Here is a 13,763-nt window from a genome sequence, read left to right on the forward strand (position 1 = left end):
CTGCAGAGTTAAAAAAAAAAAAAGAAATTATCTGGAGAAAAAATCAAGTCGTTGTGGTGGACAACAATACCCATATTTAACTGTTATCAAACAAATTAATTTAGGAGCTTCTAAATCTAACACTGCAAAGTCTGGACAAGAATAAAGAAGTAAGTAATTAAGATAACACTGCAACAAAAGAAGAACGATTGAAACCTGTTTTTATATCATTCATCCTTGTTTTTAATGGCTACTGTAATACATCCAATAGTTGGCTATTATTAACAAAAATTAACAATCTTGACGTTTTAAAGAAACACAAATGTCATTGTATTGCATTTATTTAAAATGGCATCTTTAGCTATATACAAAAGTATGTGGGCGTCAAGCCTCGTGCAACCAACAAACTGTCATTGAATACTCTCCAACCAGATTGCTGATTAGTATCATTATAATTTGTTCATAATCCATTTTATTCTCTTTACCAGGCTCGAACTGTTCTTAAAAAAAGGGGAGAATTTAGTCAACATAAAAGTCCAACTTGACAAGTTTTAGGCGTTTATTTCAGAGTATTACGTCCTGGCTCAAACTTCCTACAGGAAGGGTGTTCAAACCCAAACCTATCGTGAACACAGACCGAAGAGCGTAGAATACACGACCAGGCCACCATCATATGGTCATGTATGATATCAGCCCGCTCTTTCAAAGGCATGTTCCCTGATCAGGGCATACTTGGCATTCTATTATGTCTTCAAGGTAAGGAGGGTCTGGACTCTGGACAAAGCCCCACCCAACTCCCACCCGCCTGTCTTCAAAGCAGTCGGCAGAATTAAAGTTCGTGTTTTTAAACAGCGGTTTTTTTTTTTAACATCTCTGGAAACAGCCTGTTCATTACATTACATTACATTCATTATATTACATTCTTTGCATTCATTACATTACATTCATAACATTAAGTACACATATTCATTACATTCATTATACATTATCCATTACATTGCATTCATTACACTTATTAAATTTATTGCTTTCAATACATTGCATTCATTACAGTACATCCATTACATTACAATAATTTTTATTTATTTAATTACAATCACTATATGGCATTACATTAGCACTAAAAGTTTACTTCATAAAAAAAAATCTACAACAAAACTTAAAGAGTTAATTAAATATATACAAAGTGTGTCCTAGCGGACTAACAATATTAAATATACAAATACAGATCTGAGGTTACAGCATTTTTGTTGGTGTCCATTGACACGTTAAGTTTACGTTGAAGATGTCATTTTCTCAAATAAAACTTGGAACTGAAACAACGCCGAGTTTGAGCTTTTCTGTTAACTCCTGACTCTGAAGAGTTCCATTGATTAAATCTGGAGTGAGAAGTGGAGTGGCCATTTACTCCGGAAGTGATACCAGAGAGTGGACATCTGGAGGTCAATTAAGGAATTAATGATTAAACTTGAAGGACATCCGCCAGAAAAAAGACTCTGATCCCGATATTACGAAATGATTGAACAAGCAAATTGTTGCATTTAGCCGTCTGCTCCCATGAGCCTGAAGCTATCAACAGCGGTAATTTAGAGTTATCGACTGCTAAAAGTTTGACACTTTATTGGTTTGATTGATTTTGAATATTTTTTCTAGTTAATGCAGAGATTATAAATACATGTCTATAAAACATTTCCAATCTATTATTTGGAGATTTTTAAAGCTACAAGCATGAAGCTACACCGTGGATCTATTTTATAATGTCAAGAGTTGTAGTTTATTCTATACCTTTAAAAACTCGTATTTCTGTTCGTTTATGCAATCTACCAGCTTTGAATCAGCATCAGCTTTGTGCGATTGTGTTTTTGCGGATCAATCCATCCTACAGTTGAGAGAAATACTCAAATCTTTCTGACACATTCTGCGCCTTCTTTAGTTCATTATATCATTCGTCGTTATAGACTAATCCATTACAGCTACGCCCTCTAGATTGACCAGAGTGGCAAAGAACGACAAAGGAATTCGTGTGAGTGCTGAGAGTCTACATCACTAGACCTGGGGAAAAAAAAGACATTAGTTTAGGCCTTGACAATGTTCAGATTAATTAAAAAAGTAAAGTATAATATAAAATATGATATAAATGTTATATTCATATATCTACTAATCGCATAGTCTTATATGAACGTTTCTATAAAGATAATGTGCCAGCTTGAGACTGAAAGACAGGGCGTAACCAACAGAAAAATAATGGGGTGGGTGTAATTAAATTGACAAGCCCTGTAATTGTCACAATCTTATCAGCCACTTTGCTAAATACCACTCCACAGATATGCGTTATTTTTTTATCGAAATTCTGAAGAGACTTCTTGATTCTAGTCGAGGCAGTTAAAACTACTTAAAACTGTTTAAATAAGGCTCGCTGCAATAAGCAGATGTTGAAACAGCGCTCCTAAATTAACGGGCAAAAGAACAGATCTCAGTTTTAATACTATTATTAAGAAAAGAATAAAAATTGATAGTATGCAAATAGTTTGTACATATTCTGGCCTGCAAATGATTCAATATGTTCTCAATCTCAGCATGAAAACTACATTTCAGAGATGGGTCTACAGTCGAATGTGACTAATTACACATTTGTAAGCGAATTTTTTGGTCCTAATAACCAGCAGGTCCTATAAACAGGATTCCACAGTTTTAAAGAGCCATATGGGAAATTGACATAAAAATATACAAATCTATTTTTTTTTATGTAATCGCAGTACAGGCTATTGATAGTATACGTTATCTATGTAGTTTTTGTTTATCTGTATCTCTTCCATTTATTTACGCCTTTAAGTTTCACTAAATCCTTACACATTTTGACAATACTTGCTTTTTTATATATAATTATTTAGTCTTCTTAAAAATATGACTGTCAGATCTTAAAAAATCAAAATAAAAACCAAAAGCAGATTACAGTGTTTGCACAATCATTATCTATAAGTAGGTCTAAATCGAATAATCTGTAACATTCTATCCTTCATAGACTTAGTTACTTCGAACTTGATTTATGTTAAATATTTGCATTTTAACTGGCTTCTTGGTCGTATCGTATACGCTCTGGGACTGTTGTTCTGTTGTCTGAAATGTCCCGGGTTCGAACCCTGTCCGCTGCTATCACTTGTCGTCCTGCGCGAGGCTAGGAAATAATTATCTTCCGAATCTGAAGAAACATGTAAACCATTTGACAACAATTTTACAAACTAGAACTAACTGAGACAATGTGCGATGCTGCTTACACCAGGAACGTCATTTCTGTTAACGTCCACGCCGCTGTATCAAAATGTTTGACCTCTTTCACTCTCTCCTATCTCTTTCACCTCCCTCCCCCCCCCCCACACACACACAATCCCTGATCATTTAGGTCACTCTAACTTATCGCTGTGGTCAGTCTCCGATGACTTTAGCCAAACACAGATCAGCGGTCAGCGCATGCAGGCAATCAGTTGCGTGCGTGTCTGCGACTTCTCGGACATTCCAATGCCTCCCTTCCCCTCCCTTACCCACCCCTCTTTTTCTACGAGCGCGGGGCAGCAGCTACCTCTTCGTGTGGAGGTTGTCGTTGTCGCTGGGGGTGGGGTGGGGAGTAATTGGTCAGTATTGACACAAACGGTTCACCTGCCAGTGTCATCAGCTGTGACTTATCTTGTCACATTGTGACAGATACCTCCGTTGTGTCGATGTTCTGGTAACATGTCACGTTTGGAGTAGGTAGCAGGAAGGGACCGGGTGGGGGGAGGGGTGATGAGGCTTTCACTACTTAACGTATCCAACTAAAGTTCCTGTTTTAAAGTGAAAGTGAAGGATTTCTAGAGTCCTCAAACATTGTCGGCCCTACTAGCTGACATTCATCCAAAAGGCATAGCCTTCTTTCCGATTGGACAAACTCTCTTTATTACTTTGAATCATTGTTTATATAAAAAAAAAAAAGAAAGACAAGTACCTAAAGTAAACAACAAACAAATTGGAGACATAGAACTGGATTCTCAGACCATTGACCAAGTAGATAGTTTTATATACCTTGGGAGTGTGGTCAGTGTTTCAAGAGGAACAGATGAAGACATTAAACGTCTTATAAATCTAGCGCGTCAGACATTTACACGCCTTAAACTAACCTGGAAATCTCACCAAATCTCTAACAAGACTAAAATAAGAATCTTAAGTCTAATGTCAAGGCGGTCCTACTGTATGGTTCTGAAACATGAAGAGTAACTGAAGCGACAACAACAAAAAATGTACAGACCTTCATCAACAGATGTCTGAGAAATGTCTTTAAAATACACTGGTACGACAAAATAGAAAACACCAAACTGTGGGAGATGAGTGGACAGAACAAAATAGAGATGCAGATCTTAGAGAGGAAGTGGAGATTGGTCACACCCTTAGAAAAGATACCAACAACAGAGCTAGACAGGCCTTAGAGTGGAACCCCCCAGGGAACAAGGCGTAGAGGAAGACCAAAAAGAATGTGGCGACGCAGTATACTGGATGAAGCCGAGAGGACTGGAAAGAGTTGGGAAGCCATTGAAAAACTAGCAAGAGACCGTGGAGAGTGGCGTGTTTTTACTGAGGCTCTAAGTTCCATGCGTAACGTAAAGGAATGATGATGATGATGACGATTGTTTATATCACGGCTTATTTTAAGAAACTTCTTTAAAATGTTCTTCTTTAAGTTCATTTTCACTGAGCGTACATTAACTCTCTTCGTCTGTATGTCTACGTTGATTCTTTTACATTATTTCTCAACTTTACATAGTCGGATCAAGTTGAACTTTTTAAGTTATTCATTGTCGATGACAACAAATGAATCAATAAAAAAAAAATTAACCAATTAGTTAATCAATTAATTGTATTTTTTTTTGTACAGAAAATGGGAGATAAACCTTGTAATAGCTAATGGAATCGATTGAACGGTTCTATTCCTTCCCTCAATAACAGCTTTGTTTTTGTAAAAGTATTTGTAACATTTTGATTGTTATTTTTATATTTGATAATTTTCGCTACATTCATTTTGTTTTTAGAAATAATACCTGATGGGCTTTTGAATGATTATAACGTTCTGGGTCAAGGCTTTGAAAGCAGGGGAATGATAGATGGATATAAAATGTAACTACAGCATATAAAGAATACTTTTAAACAAATTAAATAAGGGAAAGAACTGCAAATTTACAGCCATCTCTCTATATTGTAATACCTAATTTTCTTTTGTGTCAAACAAAACTAATTAGTCACCATTAATTAATTAATTGATTGGATAGTTGTTTTTTTTAAACTGATTCCTGTTTTGTTTGGGACAATGAATATTTCTGCAAAGTTTCAACTTGGTCCGAGAATAGGAAGTGGGAGAAATAACGTGTACAAAGTTTGTACCAGACAGACAGACCATTTTGAGTTGATATAGCCTTAGCAATTAGAAAATTAGAAAATAGACATTTATTTGCATACATTATATTTACGTATTAAACATTTTACATTACACATTTAGTCTCGCAAAGACGTTCCTTCAGGGAACAAACCCAGGAAAAAGAAGAACAGACAGACAGGTAAAGTTGTGGGAAGACAATATAGAGGTCCTGTCATTGAAAGAGATTCTATCAAAGGCCAAAGACAGAGAGGAATTGAGAATGACAGTCAACTGATCTTGAGTGGTGCCCTAACGATCCAACTGACTAAGGGACAGGTGAAAGTGAAGGTAATTTAGTCTCTGGAATACGTTTAACTGTACACCCTCAACCTTGCAACAAATGTCCAAGCTTAAACGTGATGGCGAGAGAGAAATAAATATCTATACAATAAAGCAGAAAGTAAGGCGTATGTATGTATGTATGTATGGGTGTATGTCCCGCATAGAAATCAAAAGAGTTTAACCAATTTTGATAAAACTTGGCATAAATGTTCCTTGGGTACTAACTGGAACCGTGACGTATGTATAATAGCCCTAAAACAAACTTAAGACCCTTAAAAAAAAAGTAGAGTAGCCCAACTCTATCAAAGTGTTACTATTTCATGGATCTAGGACATGTTTACAGAGACATAATCGATAGGATCTAGATATAGATCTAATTCAAAAGGATTTTTACATAAATTCGTTCCTTATATCTGCGAATTTAGATTTCCTGAAGTACTTTATCCCCTTCAATTAACAAATTGGGTAAACCCGTTTTAATTGCACTTTGTATCCCATTCACTTGGCCTACTTTTATTTTCGTGGCGAAAGAGAAAAACATTAGATAAGTTTGACATAGATCTAAATCCAATCCACTATATTAGTAATACACAAACTAAGGCCCGCAGGCCTCGGGTAATGCCCGGCTAGTTAATAATAAAGTAATATTAACCAGATTAATTGGCCCACCATATTTTGTTACTAGTTGCGCATAATTTGATATAAAGTTTTTTAAACATCTACAGTTTTAAATGCTAAGTTTGGACAATCTTAGTTGTGATATCAACCAAAAACTGTTAATGGTCCCACTTATGGTGATAGCTTTATGAACTACTTAACACATCATTTGCATAAACTCCCAGTTCGTAAACAGACGTATCACTGACAGCCAGATACGCTGAGGTCATAACAAAAAATATGAAGTGCCCTATCGACTTCCTCTGCCATATCTTCTAACAGGCTCAGCGCATACCACTGCCTCGACTATCAGAGACAACGCCTAGACTCCTATCTGGCAGCTCTCGAACAGCTACTTGTGACGTCATAACAGCTCATTCACTCAACTATCGTGTGTATGTGCTAGGTGAATATCCATATGGGTAAATGTAAAGACCATCCCACAGAAAGGATAATTGAAAGAGGGGCATAGATGCACCGGTGTCGTCATGTTAAACTTGGATAGAAAGAAAAGGTTTTGAAACACCAATGTCATGTTAAACTTAGATAGAAACAATAAGTTTACAAACACCAATGCCATGTTAAACTTGGATAGAAAGAAAAGGTTTTGAAACACCAATGTCATGTTAAACTTAGATAGAAACAATAAGTTTACAAACACCAATGTCATGTTAAACTAGGATAGAAAGAAAAGGTTTTGAAACACCAATTAGTCAATGTTATACTAAACTAGGGAAGACCAGAATTAAATTTAAAAAAATCACCCAGTCCATAAAGTAGTTAGAACTAAAGAAATCAAAAGGAAAGAACAAAAAAGATGGTTCTTTCAAAAGATAACAAAACATTATGGGAATAAAGATTCATGGCGGTTCAAAATGATTGATACCTTCTATATTTATTCTGTTATAACCAACTCTATTAGCCCCTGTTATACATCTATAAATATATAGATAACCATAGTTCTTCATTAATACTGCCACCACAGTGGTGTACGAGCCACACTAAATTCGGCAAGAGATATAGTCATTCAATAGAAATATATGAAACTGGGTACTGCGTATTTAATCAGGCCTTCACCTTACACGCCGGCAAGTCATTTGCAGCATAGAAGGTAAGGGCATTTAAAGTTAGAATATTTGTTGAAAAATTCCACGAATATTTAAAAAATAAAACAAGCTAACTTTATCATTAGATTCAGGAAAATGTCTATAGATGACTGACACATAGGACTGTCTATTGATAACAAAATAATTGAAGAACTCTTTTTGACAAAGTTTCTTTAGAACAGCTGTACTGGAGCAAGTTAACTAGCTCCAAGCAAATAAGACGTGACTCGATTACTCCAACGAATGCCCTCGTCTGTTAGCCTCGTCCAGGGCCAGGACGTCACCCACACAAACCCCAGGGGAAGACAAGCTTCAGAATTTTGTGCAGTTGTCAACGCAATGTTGTTCTCCCTTGGGGCTTAACACTGACAGAGTTCTTTCCCTGCCCTGCTACGATTCTTTGGCTTTCATTAGCTGGGGATTATGACAGATGTTACGGCGATTTACTTAACTATATGATTCAGAAAAAAAAAATAAGTTTGTCTACCATTGAGCTAATAAGTTGGTCCGTGATGGCAAACAACGCAGAATTGAGACGTGGAGAGAGAAAAAAAAAAAGTTTTCTTATCTTAAGCCTTTCTCAAAACTGAATGGCTTCCGAAGATAACAATCTTAGTTTCAAAACGTCACATTCATTGTTTGGTTGGGACGGGGTGAGGGGGGTTTAAGCCACATGTTCGAATCGTTGCTTGGTTCATCTGGTAGTTTGGTTTTTAAAACTTTGAATCTGACTGGCGATTTTCAGGTTTTTGAAATTTAAACTGTCGTATTTTAAACTAATAGAATTAAACTTTTGTTAAGATTTTTTATCCAAATATTGAGAGTCAAAAAATTTTTCTTGAACAAGACTAATCCAAAACAGAGCTCCTTTAATTGTGCTACGCGTATCACTGATGGTACTTCAGGCAATGCTCATTGGTACTCAAGTGATCACTTCTTGTCCACGAATCAATGTCTTCAACTTTACGTTTTACTTCTTTGGTTACCTTTCCATCTAAGGTACTCTCTAAAGGTTAGGTAAAACAAGCAAAATTTACCTTATTTTTTGTTACTATTGGTAATGAATTATTATGTTTGGTATCGAACAAGGGAAAGAAATTGTATAATTTGAATTAGTTCCCTTTATACTTTGTGAAGAGGGTAGGGCCATCGCTTGAAAGTTCGAAACGAGCAATAGATAGCTATGAAACCTTTTATTTTTATAAGCTCTTCGCTGGCAAAGTGGTTAATGTATTAGCTTGAGCCCTGAGTTCGAACGAAAGTCTTATAACTTTTTAAAAATAATTCACATTTAAAAAGCTATCACGGTAACATTAACACAGATACCCCCTTCTTTCTCCCCAGCCCTTTGCAACTGGCCCAGACAAGTGATAGGATCATAGCGCATTGAGAAAACTAAAAGCATGAAATAGCGCTAAACAAAATACAAAATATTTCCTATGGCACAGATTTATTATTTTTAGTTACGATCTATTACAAATTTATTTACATGACTAATCCAAACCTTGTATCCCTCTAATAAAAGACAAATATCTATTAATTGTTATCAGAATAAAAAAATTACTGTGGTAGAATTCTATAAAGGTCTTGTTTCAAGTGTCTTTAAAAAATGTTTTTGGAAGACTAAATTTTTTTTCTACTTCATATTAAAACCAAATTGGTTCATTTTTAGAAGGCGAAAGTAACTTTTGCACCTAACTTTAGCAACCGACAAAATATGGTAAAATGGGCTTTCAAAAATGTGAGTTTTTTTAAAGAATTTAACGTGACAGGTGGACAGACAGACTACACAAAACTCATATTAATTTTTTTTTTGTCACCAGGCCTCGATCTCCAGACTACGACTGCTAGGCGGGGCAATCTTGCGCATGAAACACATCTAGAGAGCCCTTGATGGGCAGGTCATACGAGGCTTTTCTTTGTTCCTGTCATTAAATGATGTGATAAAACACTTGACACGCTCCTGAGTCTGTCACAGACACTACTTGTGTGTGTGTGTGTGTGCACGCGTGTGAGTGTGTGTGTGTGCTAAAGGAGTGGGCTTAAAAACGATCTCTTACCAAGGTCGTCGAAATGTTCATAGAAATGTGTCGGTTCAAGGAATGTAAGATTAGACCACCTGTACTAAAATGTCCGATCTAGCTTTGGGCTAACGCTTACGTCCAACCCATAAAATTAGTTTTCCCCTTTCAAAATTAGCTAATAGTCACTGGAACAGAAGTGATTCATAAAAAGATCGACCAAGACAATAGAGGATAAAAAAAACATAGTACTGATGAAGAACAAATAGGTGTAAATAACTTTTGGAACAATAATAATAGGAACAGAAAAAGTAATAATTGCTTCCTGCATCAGACATAGAGTTAGTCGATTGTTCAGATATTGATTGAAAGAAAAAAAAAATTAAAAAAAAAAAAGGTCAGTTGATCACAGATAAGAATTATTTAACAAATAGCTGGTCTACACCACAATCATTGGGCATCACTGGTCTACACCACAATCATTGGGCATCACTGGTCTACACCACAATCATTGGGCATCACTGGTCTACACCACAATCATTGGGCATCACTGGTCTACACCACAATCATTGGGCATCACTGGTCTACACCACAATCATTGGGCATCACTGGTCTACATCACAATCATTGGGCATCACTGGTCTACACCACAATCATTGGGCATCACTGGTCTACACCACAATCATTGGGCATCACTGGTCTACACCACAATCATTGGGTATCACTGGTCTACACCACAATCATTGGGTATCACTGGTCTACACCACAATCATTGGGCATCACTGGTCTACACCACAATCATTGGGTATCACTGGTCTACACCACAATCATTAACCCTCTTGCCACACAAAGCAAGTATCGTAAACTGTCGATCTCCATTGGTCACCTCTATGATTTCAATTATTTCGGACACCTAAATGTACAATTTTGATTAGGTATTTGTGCCTGGTCGCGTGATATGCGCGCAGGGCTATCATCACCATCCTGAGATCAAACCCTTCCTGCTGCTGCTGGTATTTCGTTGTTATGCTGGTCACATGACACCCTGCTCGTTAACCGTTGGACAAAGAAACAGATGACCTTAATATTATCAGCCCTATAGATCGCAAAGTCTGAAAGAAGAACTTTACTTTTTTTTTTTTTTTTTTTGGTGGGGGGGGGGGGGGTACTGTGTCATTAGAATCGAGAAGTTTGGACACGTGAAACTAGACAGAAAACAGGAGAACTGCTAGTATTATTTTCATAAACTTTGTTTTTGAATGGTATAGACAACCTTTAAACAACCCCACCGAGACCACGAGTACATGTAGATCTTTTGGTTTGATATACATACAGTAAGTCCTGCACGCAATGAATTAGTACAGCTAGCTTTTAGAGAGGAGACCAATAGCTCGTTGCCAAGTCACGTGAGGTCAGACCATTGCCCATAGGTTGTGACGTCGCAGGTCAGCGTTGAGGCTTACTATGACACTTAACTCTAATGACTTTAGTTGAGGGGGGAAAAAAGCCGTTGGTCGTTGTGCTGGCCACATGACACCCTGCCCTTAGTTGTCCAAAATAGCAGATGACATCATCTACCATATAGATCGTAAGTTATGAAATGGGGTACTAGTTAAAACCAAGATTGCAACTCATTCAAAATATGAAATGCTATAAATTGACATTTAAATTTGGACATCTTAACCAAAAAAAAAGCCTAAATATCTATATATACATCCGTGTGAACAGCCACATATTTTAGTCCATTTGTGTATAATGTTGCTCTCAAATAGACGAATCTTGTCTAAATCGAAACAAGCAGTGGGAATGGTACATCTCAGGACCATGGCGATGATAGGCCGACGCGCATATCACGTGACCAAGTACATTTTTTTTTTTATTTTACATTTTAGAGTGTCCAAAATAATTGAAAGATAGAGATAACCCATGGGTTGAATGATTATGGTGTACACCAGTGATGTCCAAAATACTGCCCGCAGGCCACTTCCGGCCCACGACGCAATTCCATCGGCATAAAGTGGAGAAAATCCTCTCTCCATAAACAAACAAACAAAAATAAAAGGATGAAACAAAAAAAATCTTTTCCTCCTTTAGGTTCTCACTTTATGGATTGGTGCCGATAGAAAAAACAACAACATTTTTTGTAATAAAGAACATAACATTAAACAGCTTTATAAATGACGTAAATAAACTAGGCGGCATTCTTGGTTTGAGACGCGATTGTTAGATTACACCTAGATTGGAGGATTGAAGAGAATATTTACCAAAAAAAGAGAAAAGAAAATGAGTCGTCTGTAAGACTAGCTACTACTACCATTGTAAGTAAAGAAAGGAAGCCATTTTCCGACGGTGAATGCTAGAAAAAGTGCTTGTTAGCGGTGATGGTAGAAATGAGAACTGAGAAGAAGAGAACTGTTACAGTTTTCAACCTTTCTCCTGACAATTACAAGGCGATTGAAAGATAGGGGTAAATATCTACATTCAAAACTTAGCAGATTTCGATATGTTTCCACATTACCACTGACGAGTCTACCGACATATCTGATATTGCTCAAGATCTTGATATTTATTCGCGGCACAAACAGCAGTTCGTAGCTGTGAAGAGCATTCATGGAACCACCACTATCGAAGTCCAGTCAAAATAGTTTTCCTCTAGCACAAAGGTTTTTTCTCTTCCATGGCAGAAGTTATTTGGAGTGACTACTGATGGTGTCAGACGTATGATTAAAAGTAAGATTATTACAAACATGATGAATCGGTCGAATGTTACGTAATCATGTCATGAACCTATGATTCTAGATTCAGTGCTCCTGCTAGCCGTCTCATTTATACAATCTAATATTTAAAAGTTGGTTTATGATAAACTTCTCATGAATTAATGTAAGTAATTCAAGGATTTCAAATTTTTAACAAAGAAATAGTGTCTTTTTTTTTCTTTTTCATTGATGTGGCCTGCGACACGAGTGCCGGAAATTAAAATGGCCCGCTGGCCGAGTAAGACTGAGCATCGCTGTCGGTGTAGTCTTTGGATGGTAAACTTTGGAAAACATTTACTTGCATCCCCGTTAGGTGCATAACTTACGAATTGTTAGAGCGAAGAGTTGGCGCGTATTTTTTTGGTTTTGTTTATTGTGTTTTTAGCGACCCCCGAAAAAGACGCTATTAGTTTTGTGTGGCCTGTCTGTCCATCTGTCCGTCCCGTTTAGATCTCAGAAACTAGAAGAGAAAATGAGAATCCGACATCATGATATTTAAGATCATTCGAAGTTCTGGTGCATCGGCTACTTTTTTCTTTTCTGAAAGCGAAAAATCTAATTTTTTTAATCAATTATGCAAGCAGTTTTTTCATGAAAATATACCATTTTTACAACTATTCACTATTAATAGTAACAAACACTGGAGGCTTTTTAGTAAGGGAGCACAAACCTACCATCTTCTAGCACATGTATGCAAATTGTTTTTGATTTTTGGTCAAACTATTTTTTTTTTACAATTTTATTGCTAAGTTAAATATTTATGTCATACTAAATACTAGATATACACACAAAAAAAATAACTTTTTTTAAATAGAAAAAATCTATTTACTATGCAAATAAGTTGGACATAATTTAAAACAACAATTAATAAGTAGTTTTTCATATTATCGCGTGAACTGCACAATACAACACATACTGTACAATAAAAAACTAAAGAAATTATTTATTTTTTTTATGGAAATGTTTTTTTTTTTCTTTAGGCTTTGAATAAGAGATTGACCCTTTAAAAAACAATTAGATCAATTCATTATAAGACATAAGTTAGGCCAGGTTCACATCTAACTTCACATTCACTTTCACCTATCCCTTGGTCTGCTGGACCTTTGGGGCACCACACAGAATCTGTCAACCTTCTTTCTCCATTCTTCTCTTTCATTTGCAATTGATACATTTTAATTATGATATTCTTTCTGAAAATATTGAAACCTGCCTTTTTACCTGCCTGGGCAAACCACTTCTGATAGAATTTAATACCGACATTCTTCTCCAAATATGGAAACCTGCCTTTTTTCCTGCCTGGGTGGAACACTTCGGGGGCCGATTTTGAGTTTGTGTTTCCACACAAACTGTCTTTGTAACCTTGTTTTTTTGTTGTTGTTTTTTACTAGTGAGACTTAGCAGTGTTTGTAACGTAATTGTATATATATATATATAAAGAGGACTTGACACTAGAAATGAAATACAAGTTAGTTGATAAGTAACGTCTTGACTGATCGCTTGTATTATTTTCCAGTGTTTTAGA

At 36.2% G+C, this 13,763-nt stretch overlaps 1 protein-coding gene across 2 annotated transcripts in view; it reads right to left on the minus strand.

Annotated features, from left to right (window-relative positions):
* Nucleotides 1–304: 304 nt before the first annotated feature.
* LOC106058718 (forkhead box protein G1-like) overlaps nt 305–13,763 on the minus strand; it is a 33,170-nt gene continuing 19,711 nt past the window's right edge. For both annotated transcript variants that reach the window (XM_013216209.2, XM_013216208.2), the window contains exon 4: nt 305–2,031. The gene's annotated coding sequence lies outside the window, so the exon portion shown is untranslated. The remainder of the gene's footprint in view (nt 2,032–13,763) is intronic.

This window comes from Biomphalaria glabrata, chromosome 4, assembly GCF_947242115.1.
Source record: "Biomphalaria glabrata chromosome 4, xgBioGlab47.1, whole genome shotgun sequence".
NCBI classification, from domain to species: domain Eukaryota; kingdom Metazoa; phylum Mollusca; class Gastropoda; family Planorbidae; genus Biomphalaria; species Biomphalaria glabrata.